This window comes from Giraffa tippelskirchi, chromosome 11, assembly GCF_054371585.1.
Source record: "Giraffa tippelskirchi isolate mGirTip1 chromosome 11, T2T-mGirTip1v1.2.pri, whole genome shotgun sequence".
Lineage (NCBI taxonomy): Eukaryota > Metazoa > Chordata > Mammalia > Artiodactyla > Giraffidae > Giraffa > Giraffa tippelskirchi.
In genome coordinates this window covers 50,197,791-50,213,497 of record NC_137285.1, presented here as the reverse complement: position 1 = coordinate 50,213,497, position 15,707 = coordinate 50,197,791, and the positions used below count along the sequence as shown (strand labels likewise).

The 15,707-nt window shown below is 40.0% G+C and overlaps 1 long non-coding RNA gene across 1 annotated transcript; it reads left to right on the top strand.

The window, feature by feature from the left end:
* Window positions 1-33: 33 nt before the first annotated feature.
* LOC145526031 (uncharacterized) lies at window positions 34-15,033 on the top strand. Its single transcript, XR_014068631.1, has 5 exons — window positions 34-1,151; window positions 1,320-1,379; window positions 1,944-2,183; window positions 13,776-13,963; window positions 14,145-15,033. It is a non-coding gene; the product is annotated as an uncharacterized LOC145526031 (long non-coding RNA).
* Window positions 15,034-15,707: the final 674 nt, after the last annotated feature.

Sequence of the window (15,707 nt, the reverse complement as noted above, 5' to 3'; positions counted from 1 at the left end):
GAGGTACCACCAGGCACTCTCTCGCGAGAGGGCGGGAGAGCCGCTTCGACGCGGGCGTGGGCCCGTTGCGGACATGTGAGGTCTCCGGAAGGTTCGGGCGTCAGGTTCGGGGCTGTCCTCGGCTTGTCGTTTGGGCTCCCCGGACTTGGAAGGGGAGGCGGGTCCCCTGCGCTTTGCAGCTGGGGGCCGCGGAGTCGGCCGCGTTCCCTGCTCCCTCCGGACTCTCGGAATCGCTGGAGATGCGACAGCGACCAGGGCCGAGGGGCGCGAGGCGCCGCCAGAAGCCCAGTGGGCACAGGAGACCCTTACAGGCGAGCTCCGGGACGCGCGGAACTTGAGTACTTGGCAGGAGCAGGGCTGTCAGTGAGCAGGCGGGAGTTCGAGGCCGCCCGCCGCCTTCGCACGGAGAATTTCGTTAGGCGCCGTAGCAATGCTCCGGTACCCGCGGGACTCAGATGCCCGAGGCCCGCGGCCTAAGAGAAGATCCCAGGAGGACCGCTTGGTGGCATTGAACCCAGGAGCTGGTGCTAGATGGCCTCTCTCATGAGAGTATATAACTTGGGCCCAAGTTATGTCTTCGTGCCTGGGTGACGATGATGTAGCCGTTGAATATTACGGAGCGCACACAGTTGTCTTCAGCCATATATCTCAGGAAAATATTAATAGACGAGATCACCAAGCCTTAAAGAGGATTCTCTGGATCACTGAGAGTTTTCCGAGGAAACCTACCATACACTAAGTCATAGAAAAGTTCCAAAATGTGCAAAAATATTGCTTTTTGTGAAGAGTTTTGTTTTCTGATAACAAGACTGGAGTTTTGGGGGTGTTTTGTTTTGTTTGAGCGCATAGTTTGGAAATTCAAGGACTATGGTGAGGAGGACATGGCATGCCTTAAATAGAATGAGGGGAACAACAGAGAACCAAAAGCCCTAGGAAAGGAGATAAACTGCTCATTTCAGTCCATAAAATGAAAATGTGGTCAGAGCAGATTAGTAGTAAAAGCTGAGCATGCCGAGCTGCAGCAATTTGCAAAAGGCTATAATAGACAATAATTTCTGTTGTGGAAGAAAAACTTTATACAGTTACTGATATACCAAGTTATGTTAGCCAGGGGGAAGAAGGTTACACACCTGGTTGAATGTGTGTACCAGGTGAGTAAATTACATTTACTCAGTTTCCTGTTACAGAAACCAGAACGTGGCCTGGAAAATCCTAATTGTTTACCTGTGACTTTATTTCCATAAAGATAAATCATCCCAGAGACTATTAGAGACCCTTAGAAGTATTCCTCTAATCTTCTCTACTTATCCCATTTAAAGGATAGCATCTGAAGATTTAATAACAAAAAACAGTTGAAGAATTCAAAGCTGGATAATCAGGTAATTTTAAAGGATGGTGAAAAAGCATCAGTGTCTCTGCACCACAAGACCCTTGCTCTATATTTTTTGTATTCTGATTTTTTTTGGTTTAGTCTTTTTCTTGTCTGTTTATTTAGATCCTGTTCACATTTCATATCCTGGTTCAAAAGTCTCATCTCTGAGCAGCTACTCCTGATTACTTCAGCTCAGAATGTTCTTGATTTAGTCTGAATCTAGTACACTTTAGGGGTATTGCTCTTTGGTCTCAGCAATACTGTCTTTGCTGTTTGTTTCATGGTTATGTGTTGTGCCTTCCAGCTAGATTGTCAGCTCTTGACTACTGACAGAGAGCTCACTGTTACTCAGCAAATGATGAATAAATGAGTTTAGGGAGAAATTTCTTGTGTAAGCATTGTCAATTTGCACCCTTTACCAGTTATACACAGTTCAGCACCACTTAGATGGATAAATCACTGTAAACCCTTGACATTGTTACGAAGAGTTTTGTATTTTCGGTCTGCAGTTTGAGAGATTCCTTATGTGAGTAAAGTGTATGTCACTCTTTTTTTTATTGACTAATCCTAGAACCTCCAGGTTTGACTCTTGAAGAAGATGCTACTGTTGGGAAGAATGGATGGATTATGCAGCCCTGTTTTCTGAGAATTCATTTGTTCTTGGAGTTTGTCACTGCTTGCCACCACTACCACTTGGCCTCAAAGTATAAGCATGTAACCCTTCCTTTCCTTCATATTTTACTACACAGCTGAGGAGAGACTGAATTTGGATCCTTCAGTGGTACAACTGGAATATTATACATAGTTTAGGGTAAGATGGCTTATTTAAAAGTATTTTTCTAATAGGAGAAAAAAACTGGATATTAAAAACCAAATAAGGGTAATCTTATGTACAAAATACAACTACTTACGGTCAACTTTTATTTATTAAGAGATGCCACCACCCTGTGGCAGAGGCCATTTTTTAACTGGTTTTAACCAAGGAGTAGCTCCTAGAAAACTTCACTCTTTAAGTTCAGGCCTGAGTACAGAGGACAACAGAGAATTTACCTGCTTGCCTTTATTGGCACTACTGACATTTTGCACCAGATAATTCTTTTTTTGTAAATTTTTGAAGTATGGTTGATTTATAATATATTAGATTCAAGTATATAGCATAGTGATTCAGTACTTTTGCAGATTAAACTCCATTATAGGTTATTACAAGATAATGGCTATAATTCACTGTGCTATACAGTATATCCTTACTGTTTATTTTATAAACATAGTAGTTTGTCCCTAACTTGTCCCTCCTCTCTTCCCTCTATCTTTTGGTAACCACAGGTTTGTTTTCTATATCTGTGAGTTTGTTTCTATTTTGGATATACAATCAGTTGTATTATTTGTTAGATTCCACATATAAGTGATATCATGCAGTATTTGTCAGTAAGCCAGATAATTCCTTGTTGTGGGCAGCTGTCCTGTGCATTATAAGATGTTTAGTAGCGTACTTGGCTTCTACCCACTACCTGCCAGTAGTACCCCACCCCTACTTGTAACAACCCAAATCAACTCTAGACATTGCCAAATTCCCCTGAGGGGTATTATGTCCCTTTCCCACTTTCATTGAGAATCACTGACCTATATAAGGGCTTTTCTGCTAATTCTAGTTTCCTGTCCATCCCATTTGACAGCAGGAATCATCTCTCCCTTAAAGACAGAATTCCAGTTCCCCAGAGAAGTATAGCTTTGGTCTTGTTGGCCTCCACCGGATTACCAAATCACTGGTTAATAGGTAACCCCAAATATTTTATGAGAGATACTATGTTATAAATAACAAGGACTTTAGTTTTAGCATCTAAGTAGCAAATTACCATCAACATTTTATAGGTAAATTTACTGAGTTTCAGAATTCTTCAAGTTATATCTTCATAAATAGGATCATTGAGGATTTATGAAATGTAACCATTCTATATATCTCCACTGTGCTTGTGGTTGGGGCAAGGGAGAAGACTTCAGAAATTCTAGATATGTTCAAGTGTGGAGGCAGACAAGGAGCTAAGTTAAAGGTGAGTGTGCCTGTGGTATTCCATTCTTCTCGATAATAAATTATGAGTAAGCAAGACTTAAAAATATTTGATATATGCAAAATGCAGTCATAGTGGTCTTTGCTGTTTCCTTTATTCCATTCCCATTCTCCCTGCTCATCTTTGGAATGTTTGATTATATAGCATTCCCTGTATTTGACATAACAAAGACAACCGATAATTCTGAAGATGATCTAAGTAACTAGGAGATTTAAAAGTAAACTTCCTACCTTGAAGATGAAGTACTTTTTTAATGTCTACATTTATAGACATTTATTTCTAAATAACTACACAGAAAAATCTCAATTTTAAGTTAAACTGTCTGATACCAAATCAATAAAAACAAGCTATTCTTTCTTTTTCTTTTTTCTTTAAGTAGAAGGAAAAAAGAAAATTTATCTACTATACTTGGAAGCTAAGAGGAAAATCTCTAATTCTGGTTCAAGGAGAAAAATCACAATCGCTGATTTACAGACTAGAAAGTAATGACAATAAAACAACTTAAAGATTCAGCTGAAGTAGTACATAAAGGAAAATCACAGATCAATGTTTTAATACTAACCAATATAGAAAAATATTAGTAAATCATATTAGTAAATATTAGTAAAATCATAGTAAAAATATGGTTTACCTATCACTTATATAGTACTTAATGTGTCAGACACTGTTGTGTTCTATAAAAATTAACCCGTATTAAGCAAGTAACATTCTCCCTTTTTTATCAGTAAAGAATCTGAGGCTCAGAGAGTTAACTGGTTTCCTGAAGTTCACTCAGCTAACAAGTGATAAACTCAATATCCAAACCCAGTCCTTTGACCACTACATTACACAGCCTCTTATCTTAAATGAGAAAAACACAAAGTTTTAAGGCACAGCAGGCAAAATAATAATAGTAGACAGCAGTGAATTAGAATCCAGAAATACAGAACAGATCATAAAAGGAAAGAGCTGGTTATTTGACATGTTCAATAAAATAAATCTGGCAAAATAAAAGTAGCAAAGATTTTAAAACAGGAGAGATGATGTTAGAAATGAAAAAAGAGGGACTTGCCTGGTAGCCCAGTGGTTAAGAATTGACCTTCCAATGCAGGAGACTCTGTTTCAATCCTTGGTTGGAAAACTTAAGATCTCACATGCTGCAGGTCAACTAAGCCCGCATGCCACAACTAGAGAAGCCTGTGCACTACAATGAAGACCCAGTGCAGTCAAGAAAAATAAATGAAAAAGGAGATATACTCTGATAAAGGAAACTTTAAATATGAAAGAATACAAGTCCATGTATTCATAAAAATATTTTGTTGAGCACCTACCACATAACATGCAGGCCCTATACATGTGGCTAAGAGTATTGTTAGCAAAAAGATGCAATTTGTGGAATTTGCTTGACAGAATACTGGAGAAAAAGGAATCTTCTTTACTCCAAGAAGATTTACAGAAATCTTGAGTCTTTGACTGACTGCTTGTGATTACACATGCTAAATCTGAGCATGTGTAGAGTAATACTCTGCAAGGCCAAGCAAAGATCAACTACCAAGAAAAGAACAATTACCTGGGAGCTATAAATGGAAAAATTCCCAGAGCTCATAATGGACTGGATGACTTCAGAGTTACCAGCTGGAGTAAATACCTCACTGAACACTTGAGGAATTAAGTAGACACCTGAAGGCTTATACTGTTAGTAGTAGGGCTACATTAGCCCTAGATTAAAAGCTACTCTAGATTTAACCTAGTAACATTTAAAAACAAGGCTTGAAAGGATCAAGATGATCCACAAGGAACTTAACTTCCTGCCAAAACAAGACTCAACAGTTACATACACACACACAAGACAATCAGCAATGTAATGTTTACAATCACCAGTATACAAAAAATTACTAGATACGTGAAGCTTCAGCAAAATTTGACCCATAACCAAGAGAAAAATCAGTTGACAGAACCAGAGATGACAGAGATCACAGAATTAGCAGTAAGACATTTAAAAAGCTATATGAATATAATCGAGTTTACAATTAAATATGAACATTATGATAAAAATGGAAGATACATAGAAGAATGAAATCCAACTTCTGAAGATGAAAAATATAAGAAAAAAATTTTAAATCACTGTAGAACCTTAACAGCAAATTAGATACTGTAGAAGATTGGTGAACTTGAAGCCAGCAATAGAAGCTGTTCAAACGATAGCACAATTAAAAATAAACAACTATAACACATAGTTAAAAAGGCAAGAGTTTCAGTTTCGTGGGGAACAATATGACGTGCTCTGATATACAGGGCTTCCCTGATAGCTCAATTGGTAAAGAATCTGCCTGCAATGCAGGACACGCCAGTTCAATTCCTGGGTTGGGAAGATCCGCTGGGGAAGGGATAGGCTACCCACTCCAGTACTCTTGGGCTTCCCTTGTGGCTCAGATGGTAAAGAATATGCCCGCAATGCACAAGACCTGGGTCCGATCCCTGGGTTGGGAAGATCCCCTGCAGAAGGGAAAGGCTCCCCATTCCAGTATTCTGGCCTGAAGAATTCCATGCACTGTATAGTCCATGGGGTCGCAAAGAATTGGACGCAACTGAGTGACTTTCACTTTCACTTCAATATACAGGTAATTGGAGTACCCCTGAGAGAGGGCAGTATTTGAAAAAATAATGCCACAAATATTTCCAAATTTGGTGACAACTATACTATCATAGTGGAGGAGGAAATGGCAACCCACTCCAGTGTTCTTGCCTGGAGAATCCCAGGGACGGAGGAGCCTGGTGGGCTGCCATCTATGGGGTCGCACAGAGTTGGACACGACTGAAGCGACTTAGCAGCAGCAGCAGCATACTATCATAGATCTAAGAAGCTCCATGAACCCCAAGTAGGATAAACAAAAAGAAAACATCAAAGCACTTTATGATCAGTTGCTGAAAACCAGTGAGACGAGAAACTCTTAAAAGCAGCCAGAAAAAAAAAAATAAATACATAAGAACAGAGAATTGTCACTAACTATATATATCAGAGACAAAAAACAAGACAGTGTCTCTAAAGTGCTGAAAGAAAAAAAAGTCAATCTAGAATTTTTTTATGGAGCAAACTTTTCTTTCAAAACTTAAGGCAACCTAAGGCAAAATAAGGACATTTTCAGATAAAAGCCAAGAGAATGTGTCACAACAGATCTATGCTATGTAAAATATTAAAGGAAGTTCTTGAGATTGAAGGCAAATGATATCAGGTGGAAATGCAGAACTACACAAAGGGATGAAGAGCACCAGAAATGATAAATATCTGGATAAATTTTAAGACTCCTTTCTCATTTTAAAATTTCTTTCAGAGTTGACTGTTTAAAGCAAAAATAATAGCAGTATAGTGTGAGATTATAACACATACAAAGAAAATATATGCCCATAATATCACAAAGAATGAGAGGGAAAAACAGAAGTATACACACACACACATATATATATATATATATTACACTATGTATAAGTATACACATATATATATTACACTATGTATTATAGTATGATTAATAAAAGTAGACTATGATGAGTTAAAGATGCATATTGTAAAACTTAGGACAACAACAGAAATGATGAAAGAAGCATAGCTAAGGCAGTCAATAGAGTAATTAAATGGAATATTCTACATATTACTCAAAAAGGAAGCCAAGAAAAGAGAAAAAAATTCAAAATGTAGATTGGACAAATAGAAAACAAATATCAACTATATCAATAATTAAATTCATTGTAAGTGGTCTAAACCGTGCAATTAAAAAGACAAAATCTCCAAATAAAAAAGGAACGTCCAATTATGTATTGTTTACAAAATATGATATACTTCTTACATAAAAGGCATCATCAACATAAAGACACAGGTAAGTTCAAAGTAAAATGATAAAAGATGTGCAAATAGAATAAAGCTAGAATACCTATATTATTGTCAGACAAAGTAGACTTTAGGAAAAAGAATTTGGCCTACCCTCAAGACCAGGGATAAAGAGGGATGTTTCATAATAATAAAAGGGTCAATCCATCAAGGAGGTATAGTAACAAAGCTTCAAATTACATGAATTAAAAACTGACAACAGAAAAGAGAAATAGACAAATCCACAATTATAACAGAATTCAACATTCACCTCACAGTTTTTGATAGATAAGTTGATTTAAAAAATCAGCAATGATATGGAAGACTCGAACAAGTTTATCAACCAATTTGGTCTAATTAATATTTATAGAATTCTATATCAAACAATGGGAGAGTACACATTTATTTCAAAATGCATATGGAACATTCCACCAATATACACCATAAACTGGGAGGTTTTTTTTTTAATTTTCAGTAAATTTAGAAATACTGAAAGTATCAGTCAAGGTCCAGTCAGGAAACAGAAACCACAGTAATTTGACCATGCAAAGTTTAATACAGAGAATTATAACTGATGAGACTGGGATAGCAATGGGTTCGCTAGTAGAAAGTAAAGAGAACTCTAAATATTATAGGAATATCAGATAAAAGAATTAATTACTAACCCTAGGGCTAAGATAGATTCCCCATGGTGCATCTGGGCCATGCCCCAACTCCAGGCTGACATCCAGACCTTCCAAGAGGACAAGTTGTTGTGTTGTTGTTTAGTTGCTAAGTTGTGTCCAACTCTTTTGTGACCGCATGGACTGTAGCCCGCCAGTCTTCTCTGTGGGATTTCCCAAGCAAAGATCCTGGAGTGGGCTGCCATTTCCTTCTCCAGGGGATCTTCCTGACCCAGGGATCAAACCCGTATCTCCTGCATTAGAAGCATACTCTTTACCACTGAGCCACCAGGGAAGCCCATAGAGGACAAGGCCATGGCTTGTCGACTGACAAGCAATTTGCTTTGCTTCTGTACCAGTGAAGCCTACTGGAAATCCACCTTCTGAAATTTATTGAAAATGTACCCTCTGGGGTACCAGAGAAAGTTGTTCATGGGTAGGAGTCTTGTGGGAGCCACTCGGCTCCAAAATAGTCTGAAGGTGGTGGATCTAGCGGAGCTGCTGAGCCCTGGGGGACACACTTGTAGTGCAGGAGCCAGGCAAAGGAAGAGCTGCAGGCACTGCAAGATGAGGGCTGCAAGAGAAGCTCTGTGTGCTCCAAGTGCCAAGCAACAAAGCAAGCAAGACTCGAGAAGGAAAATTCTTTCCAGCACTCTCTACTGACATAGCTTAACACTGTGCCAACTGGCAAAGGAAAAATATTTAAAGAGCATAGTTCCAGTTTTAGAACAATGAATCTAGGAGATAAAACAGTTCTTAATACTACTGGTTAAAGAAGAAATATCTGTTTTCTCTACAGATGCTGAAAAGGCATTTGATATTAAAATTTAACACCCATTTTTAATTTAAAAATCTGATAAATTAGGAGTTAAATACATCCTTTACTAATAAAAAATGTCAAATATTTTCTTCTAGAAGCATGGCTGGTAAGGTTCTTAGAGGGGCCCTCCTCCTGTAGAATGGGTACAATCTGCCTAAGACATGCTCTATTATTCTCAAGAGGTTAAGAAAGTCCTAAGGAATCTCTTCTACCACCACCCGTGCTTAGCCCAGGCTAATCAGCAAGCAGATTTGAGGACCTATGCTGATATCAGCGGAGAAGGCAATGGCACCCCACTCCAGTACTCTTGCCTGGAAAATCCCATGGATGGAGGAGCCTGGTAGGCTATAGTCCATGGGGTCGCTAAGAGTCGGACACGACTGAGCAACTTCACTTTCACTTTTCCCTTTCATGCACTGGAGAAGGAAATGGCAACCCACTCCAGTATTCTTGCCTGGAGAATCCCAGAACGGCAGAGCCTGGTGGGCTGCCGTCTTTGGGGTCGCACAGAGTCGGACACGACTGGAGCGACTTAGCAGCAGCAGCAGCAGCAGCTGATATCAGCTGTGATTCTGATACACTGCCCTGGCCCAGCTGCCAGGTGGAAAGCCAAGCATGAGAGTCCCTACTGAAACAAGATTCTCTAAGGGAGCTGAATTCATTTCAAGTCTGTTTTGCTCCCTGGCTGTGAGCAGAAAAAGAAGCAAAACTTTCTGAGCGAAAACATCCCCGGTTTAGGTTAGGAGGATTCCTAAAATTAAGGTCAAGAGATGAGGTGAAGGGAATTTTCTGGCAGCCCAGTGCTTTAAGACCCACTCTTTCACTGCCAAGTCCCCAGGTTCTATGCCTGGTTGAGGAAGTAAGATCCTAAAGCCAAGTGGCATGGCCAAAAAAAAAAAAGAAACAGAAGAGCTTACAATCAAAGAACTACAAGCACCAAGAAGCCAACCTTTTATGAGTGAGTATATGCAGAAATAATATTCAATAGACATGTAACTCCAAAGGCCATAGTAGTAGAGCTGGTAAAGTGTAGAATATCTATGTTCCAAATGTTTAAAAAAGTGAGAGATCTTCACATTGCTGTACTGCTGAAACCAATACAACATTGTAAAGCAATTATCCTCCAACTAAATTTTTTTTAATGACATAATCTGATTTCAGTATTGACCATCTGGTGATATCCACATGTAGAGTCTTCCCTTGTGTTGCTGGAAGAGGGTGTTTGCTATGACCTGTGCGTTCTCTTGGCAAAGCTCTACTAGCCTTTGCCCTTCATTCTGTACTCCAAGGCCAAATTTGCCTATTACTCCAGGTATTTCTTGACTTCCTACTTTTGCATTCCAGTCCCCTATAATGAAAAGGACAAATTTTTTAAGGGTTAGTTCTAGAAGGTCTTGTAGGTCTTGATAGAACCGTTTAACTTCAGCTTCTTCAGCATTACTGGTCGGAGCATAGACTTGGATTACTGTCATACTGAATGGTTTGCCTTGGAAATGAACAGAGATCATTCTGTCATTTTTGAGATTGCATCCAAATACTGTATTTTGGACTCTTTTGTTGACTACGATGGCTACTCCATTTCTTCTAAGGGATTCTTGCCCAACTAAAAATAACTAAAACATGAAGCTTAACTAAAATATAAAAATAACTAAAAATATGAAAGAGATAATTAAGAGATGGAGGCTAGAATGAGAGGGTCAGTCATATAACTAACAGTAGTCTCAGAAGAATAGAGTAGAATAAAGAAGAGGCAGTAGTCTCCCCTAACATTTTACAAAACTTTTCAAACATACAGAAAAGTTAAAAGAATTGTGGAGTGAACACTCATATATACCACCTAAATTCTAACTAATATTTTGTTACATTTGCTATATCATTTAAAGAGTCTGCCTGCCAATGCAAGAGATGCAAGAGACGCAAGAGACACCAGTTTGATCCCTGGGTCAGGAAGATCCCCTGGAGTAGGAAATGGCAACCCACTCCAGTATTCTTGCCTGGAAAATTCCAAGGACAGAGGAGCCTGGTGGGCTACAGTCCTGCGGTTGCAAAAAGTCAGACATGACTGAGCATGCACGCACACATTCATTCTTTCCCCCATCCATCAATGCGTTTTTGTTTGGTTGGTTTTTGTTTTTTTTTTCCTGGTGCATTTTAGAGTAAGTTGCAGACCTCACCCCTAAAAATTTCAGTGTTTCCATTAACTGGTGTTCAATATTGTTCTATAGTTCTTTTCTTCCCCCCAGGTAAATTTTACATATAGTAAAATGCACACATCTTAAATGCATCACTCTTGAGTTTTTATAAGTGCATATACGGTTATAACTTGGAGGAGGAAATGGCAACCCACTCCAGTATTCTTGCCTGGAGAATCCCATGGACAGAAGAGCTGGGAGGGCTACAGTCCACGGGGTCGCAAAGAGTCAGACACAACTGAGCGACTAACACACACACACATACAGCTATAAAGCAAAATCATATCAAAAAACGGAACATATTCATCACCCCAGAAAGTTCCCTCAGGCCTCCTGTCAGTCAACCCTGCCCTCTATCTCCCCTGGTTACTACTGTCCTAATGAGCTCAACGTTCAGAAAACTAAGATCATGGCATCCGGCCCCATCACTTCATGGCAAATAGATGGGGAAACAGTGGAAACAGTGGCTGACTTTATTTTTCTGGACTCCAAAATCACTGCAGATGGTGATTGCAGAAATGAAATTAAAAGACGCTTACTCCTTGGAAGGAAAGTTATGACCAACCTAGACAGCATATTTAAAAGCAGAGACATTACTTTGCCAACAAAGGTCCGTCTAGTCAAGGCTATGGTTTTTCCAGTAGTCATGTGTGGATGTGAGAGTTGGACTGTGAAGAAAGCTGAGCGCGGAAGAATTGACGCTTTTGAACTGTGCTGTTGGAGAAGACTCTTGAGAGTCCCTTGGATTGCAAGGAGATCCAACCAGTCCATCCTAAAGGAGATCAGTCCTGGGTGTTCATTGGAAGGACTGATGTTGAAGCTGAAACTCCAATCCTTTGGCCACCTCATGCAAAGAGTTGACTCACTGGAAAAGACCCTAATGCTGGGAAGGACTGGGGGCAGGAGGAGAAGGGGATGACAGAGGATGAGATGGCTGGATGGCATCACTGACTCAATGGACATGGGTTTGGGTAAACTCCAGGAGTTGGTGATGGACAGGGAGGCCTGGCGTGCTGTGATTCATGGGGTCACAAAGAGTCGGACACGACAGCAACTGAACTGAACTGAACTGAACTGATGTCCCAGGTAGCACTAGTAGTAAAGAAGCCATCTGCCAATGCAGGAGACTTAAGAGACACAGGTTCAATCCCAGGGTCAGGAAAATCCCCTGGAGGAGGGCATGGCAACCCACTCCAGTATTCTTGCCTAAAGAATACCATGGACAGAGGAGCCTGCTGGGCTATGGTCCATAGGGTAGCAGAGTCGGCCATAATTGAAGCAACTTAGCATGCACGTTAAAAAAACCCTTCAGACAAAGGTGTAATTTTTGCTTTTAACATCAAATAAATTTTATAAACTCAAAAATAATCTACCATATTTATGCAAATATTTACCATTTCTCGTGCTCTTTCTTCATTCCTGATGTTTCAGGTTTTCTCCTAGTGTCATTTCTCTTCTGTCTGAACTTCTCTTAGCAATTCTTTTAGAACAGACCAACTGGCAATGAGTTCTTTTAGTTTTTCTTCATCTGAGAAGGCCTTTATTTCACCTTAATTTCTGAAACATATTTTTACTGCATATACTATTATGTGTTGACCATTCTTCTATTGCAGCACTTTAAAAATGTGTTACTTACTTCTGGACTGCATGGTTTCTGATGAGAAATCTGTAGTAATTCAAACTGATGCTACCCTGTAGTAATATGTTGCATTTCTCTGGCTGCTTTCAAGATTTTTTTTGTCTTTTTCAGCATTTTGATGAAGATGTGTCTGGACTCAGATTTATGTTCATTATGTTTGGGGTTTGTTGAGCTTCTTGAATCTATAGGTTTATATCTTTTGCCAAACTTGAGACTTTTCATTCATTATATATTCAAAAAATTTTCAACACCTTTTGCTATTATCCCACAGGTCCTTGAGATTCTATTCATTATTTATCCAATATTTCCCCCCTCTGTTGTTCAGGTTGGATAATTTGTATTGATGTTTTCAATTTCACTGACACTTTCGTCTGTCATCTCCTCTGCTACTGAGACCGTGTGGTGAATTTTTATAATTAATTTTGGCTGCTACACTTTTTAATTTTAAACTAAACATTTGTTTCTTTATATTTTCTGTTTCTTGTTGATACTTTATATTTTTCCATTGGTTTCAAAAGTGCTTTTTTTATTGCTTGTTAAGAGAATTTTTATAACAGAGTTCAGAATTTTGAAAGGTCTGACATTTTACTTTACTTAGAAGTTAACAAGTTAGGGTGTTGCAGTTTAATGCATAGTGGTGAAGATGTGAGTCTCCTGAATCAGAGACAAAGGACAATTTATCACTCACTGTAGTAGTGGGAAGTAGAATATCAGGATTTCTGACAGTTTCCTGAGTCCCAGTTCCTACCAAGTAATGCCAGGAAGACCAGGTGATACCTGTATATGCAGTGAGTTTCCTGATAGGAGAGGAACTTTATGGGGAAACTCCAGTTTGTAATAAAGGACTAGCTGCTGCTGCTGCTAAGTCACTTCAGTCGAGTCCGACTCTGTGCGACCCCATAGACGGCAGCCCACCAGGCTCCTCCCTGGGATTCTCCAAGCAAGAACACTGGAGTGGGTTGCCATTTCCTTCTCCAATGCAGGAAAGCGAAAAGTGAAAGTGAAGTTGCTCAGTCATGTCCGACTCTTAGCGACCCCATGGACTGCAGCCTACCAGGCTCCTCCATCCATGGGAGTTTCCAGGCAAGAGTACTGGAGTGGGGTGCCATTGCCTTCTCTGTAAGGACTAGCAAACCTATCCAACTGAGTAACGGAGAGAAACTCATCTTTTTTATTCTAGAGAGCAAACAAATCTCCCCTTGGGCCCAGAGGAAGACATCTCTGTCTTCTAAGGATGTTTGCTACACAAACATCCCATAAAAAATCAGGAAAAAGCTGTTAATGCCCTTGCCCAAAAGACATGCAGAAATACAAGAGATCAATGGAGAGCTGTCTTCCAACAGATGACTGCTTCAGAGCCTTTGTCACGTAAGTCCACTATCTGTGTTCTCTCAGCACGGATATCTTTTTTTCCCATGTGAATTGAGATTTTCCTGGTTCTTTGTATGCTTAGTAATTTTATATTGTATCCTTGACATTTTGATTCTTCTGTTTTGAAACTCTGTGTATTGCTTAAATTCTATTGAGAATGTTTACATTTTTGTTTTAGTAGGCTTCCCAGGTATCGCTAGTGGTAAAGAACTCACCTGCCAATGCAGGAGACCTAAGAGAAATGGGATCCATCCCTGCGCAGGAAGATCCCCTGGAGAAGGGAATGGCAACGCACTCCAGTATTCTTCCCTGGAGAATCCCATAGACGGAGGAGCCTGGCGGGCCACAGTCCATGGGGTCGCAAAGAGTCGGAGATGACTACAGTGACTGAGCACCAGACACAACCTGGATAGATCCAGGCTGTAGTGTAATGGTGTGCACCTCAAAGGGACTAGGATTGTCGAAGGAAGGGGAAACGTTTGGAATTGGGAGCAAGCAGGACCTGGAGGATTTAAAGCAAAACAAAACAGCTACAACTTGAGAGTATTGCAAGGAAACAATATTACAGGAGATGACTAGGTTTGGGGTTAGAGTAAGAAGATAAAGGGAATGTTTAGAAAAGTTGTTAAGGACAATAGGGGATTTGACTGATAAGAGCACAATGAAAGAATCAAAACAGATTAAGAGAAGCGGGAAGTTAGGCTAGATTAAAACAAAATATTATGGGGTTAAGGATCTATAGTCAGGGCTTCCCTGGTGGCTCAGTAATAAAGAATCTGCCTGCCAAGGCAGGAGACGTGGGTTTGATCCCTCATCCGGGAAGATCTCGCATGCTTTGGAGCAACTAAAGCCTGTGTGCCACAACCACTGAGCCTCTGTTCTGGAGCCTGGGAGCCTCAGCTACTGAAGTCTAGAGCCCATGCTCCACAACAAGAGAAGCCACCGCAGTGCGAAGCCCTCACACCACAACTGGAGAGCAGCCACTGCTCACAACTAGAGAAGAGTCCACGTAGCAACGAAGTCCCAGCACGGCAACAAATAAATAAAATTGTTGTTTTTAAAATCTATATGATGAACTTGACCTGCTAAAAGAGGCAAATAGGCGTATGAGTTATGATGGAATTATTTCTAATTTTTTTAAAAAGGAAATTATAGCCGGTTGGGATTGTTCTTTCAAACAGCTTGGAGCCTGTAGTAATGGTCTCTTGGGATTGTCCCCTTAGGCAGTTTATATTGGTGAAGCAGGTAGATCCCGTGATTTGGGAGGGGAAGGGAAAACTAGACTTACCAGGAGCACACTGAACTCTGGGAACCTCTAAAATCCACTTGGGGTTGCGGCTGGAAAGACTTCTGGAGCCATAATTTAAATCTTTAAACACTGAGAGTATGAAACACTGTCACCGAAAACCTTAGAAGCCTCCTTTACAGACTAAATCTTTGGTGTCACTGCCACTGGACAGACAATCTTCCAGGAGCATGGAGACCCTGCTGTGGGGTGGGGTGGCGGGGGACATTTGATGATGTAAATATCTACTGGGAAAACCCAAGAAAAACAACATCATTTTAGGTGTCTCCTCAAACTTCAACTTATCAGAGGGGGCTTATTTAAACACATTATCCAAACTAGTGTTTTTTGTGGTCAGTTTCCCTCCTCTTACTATGCTTTCCCACCTTCTTAGCACTTAGCACCACCTGTCATATATTTATTTGTTTAGTATTTTCTCTCAGTAGAATGTAAAGA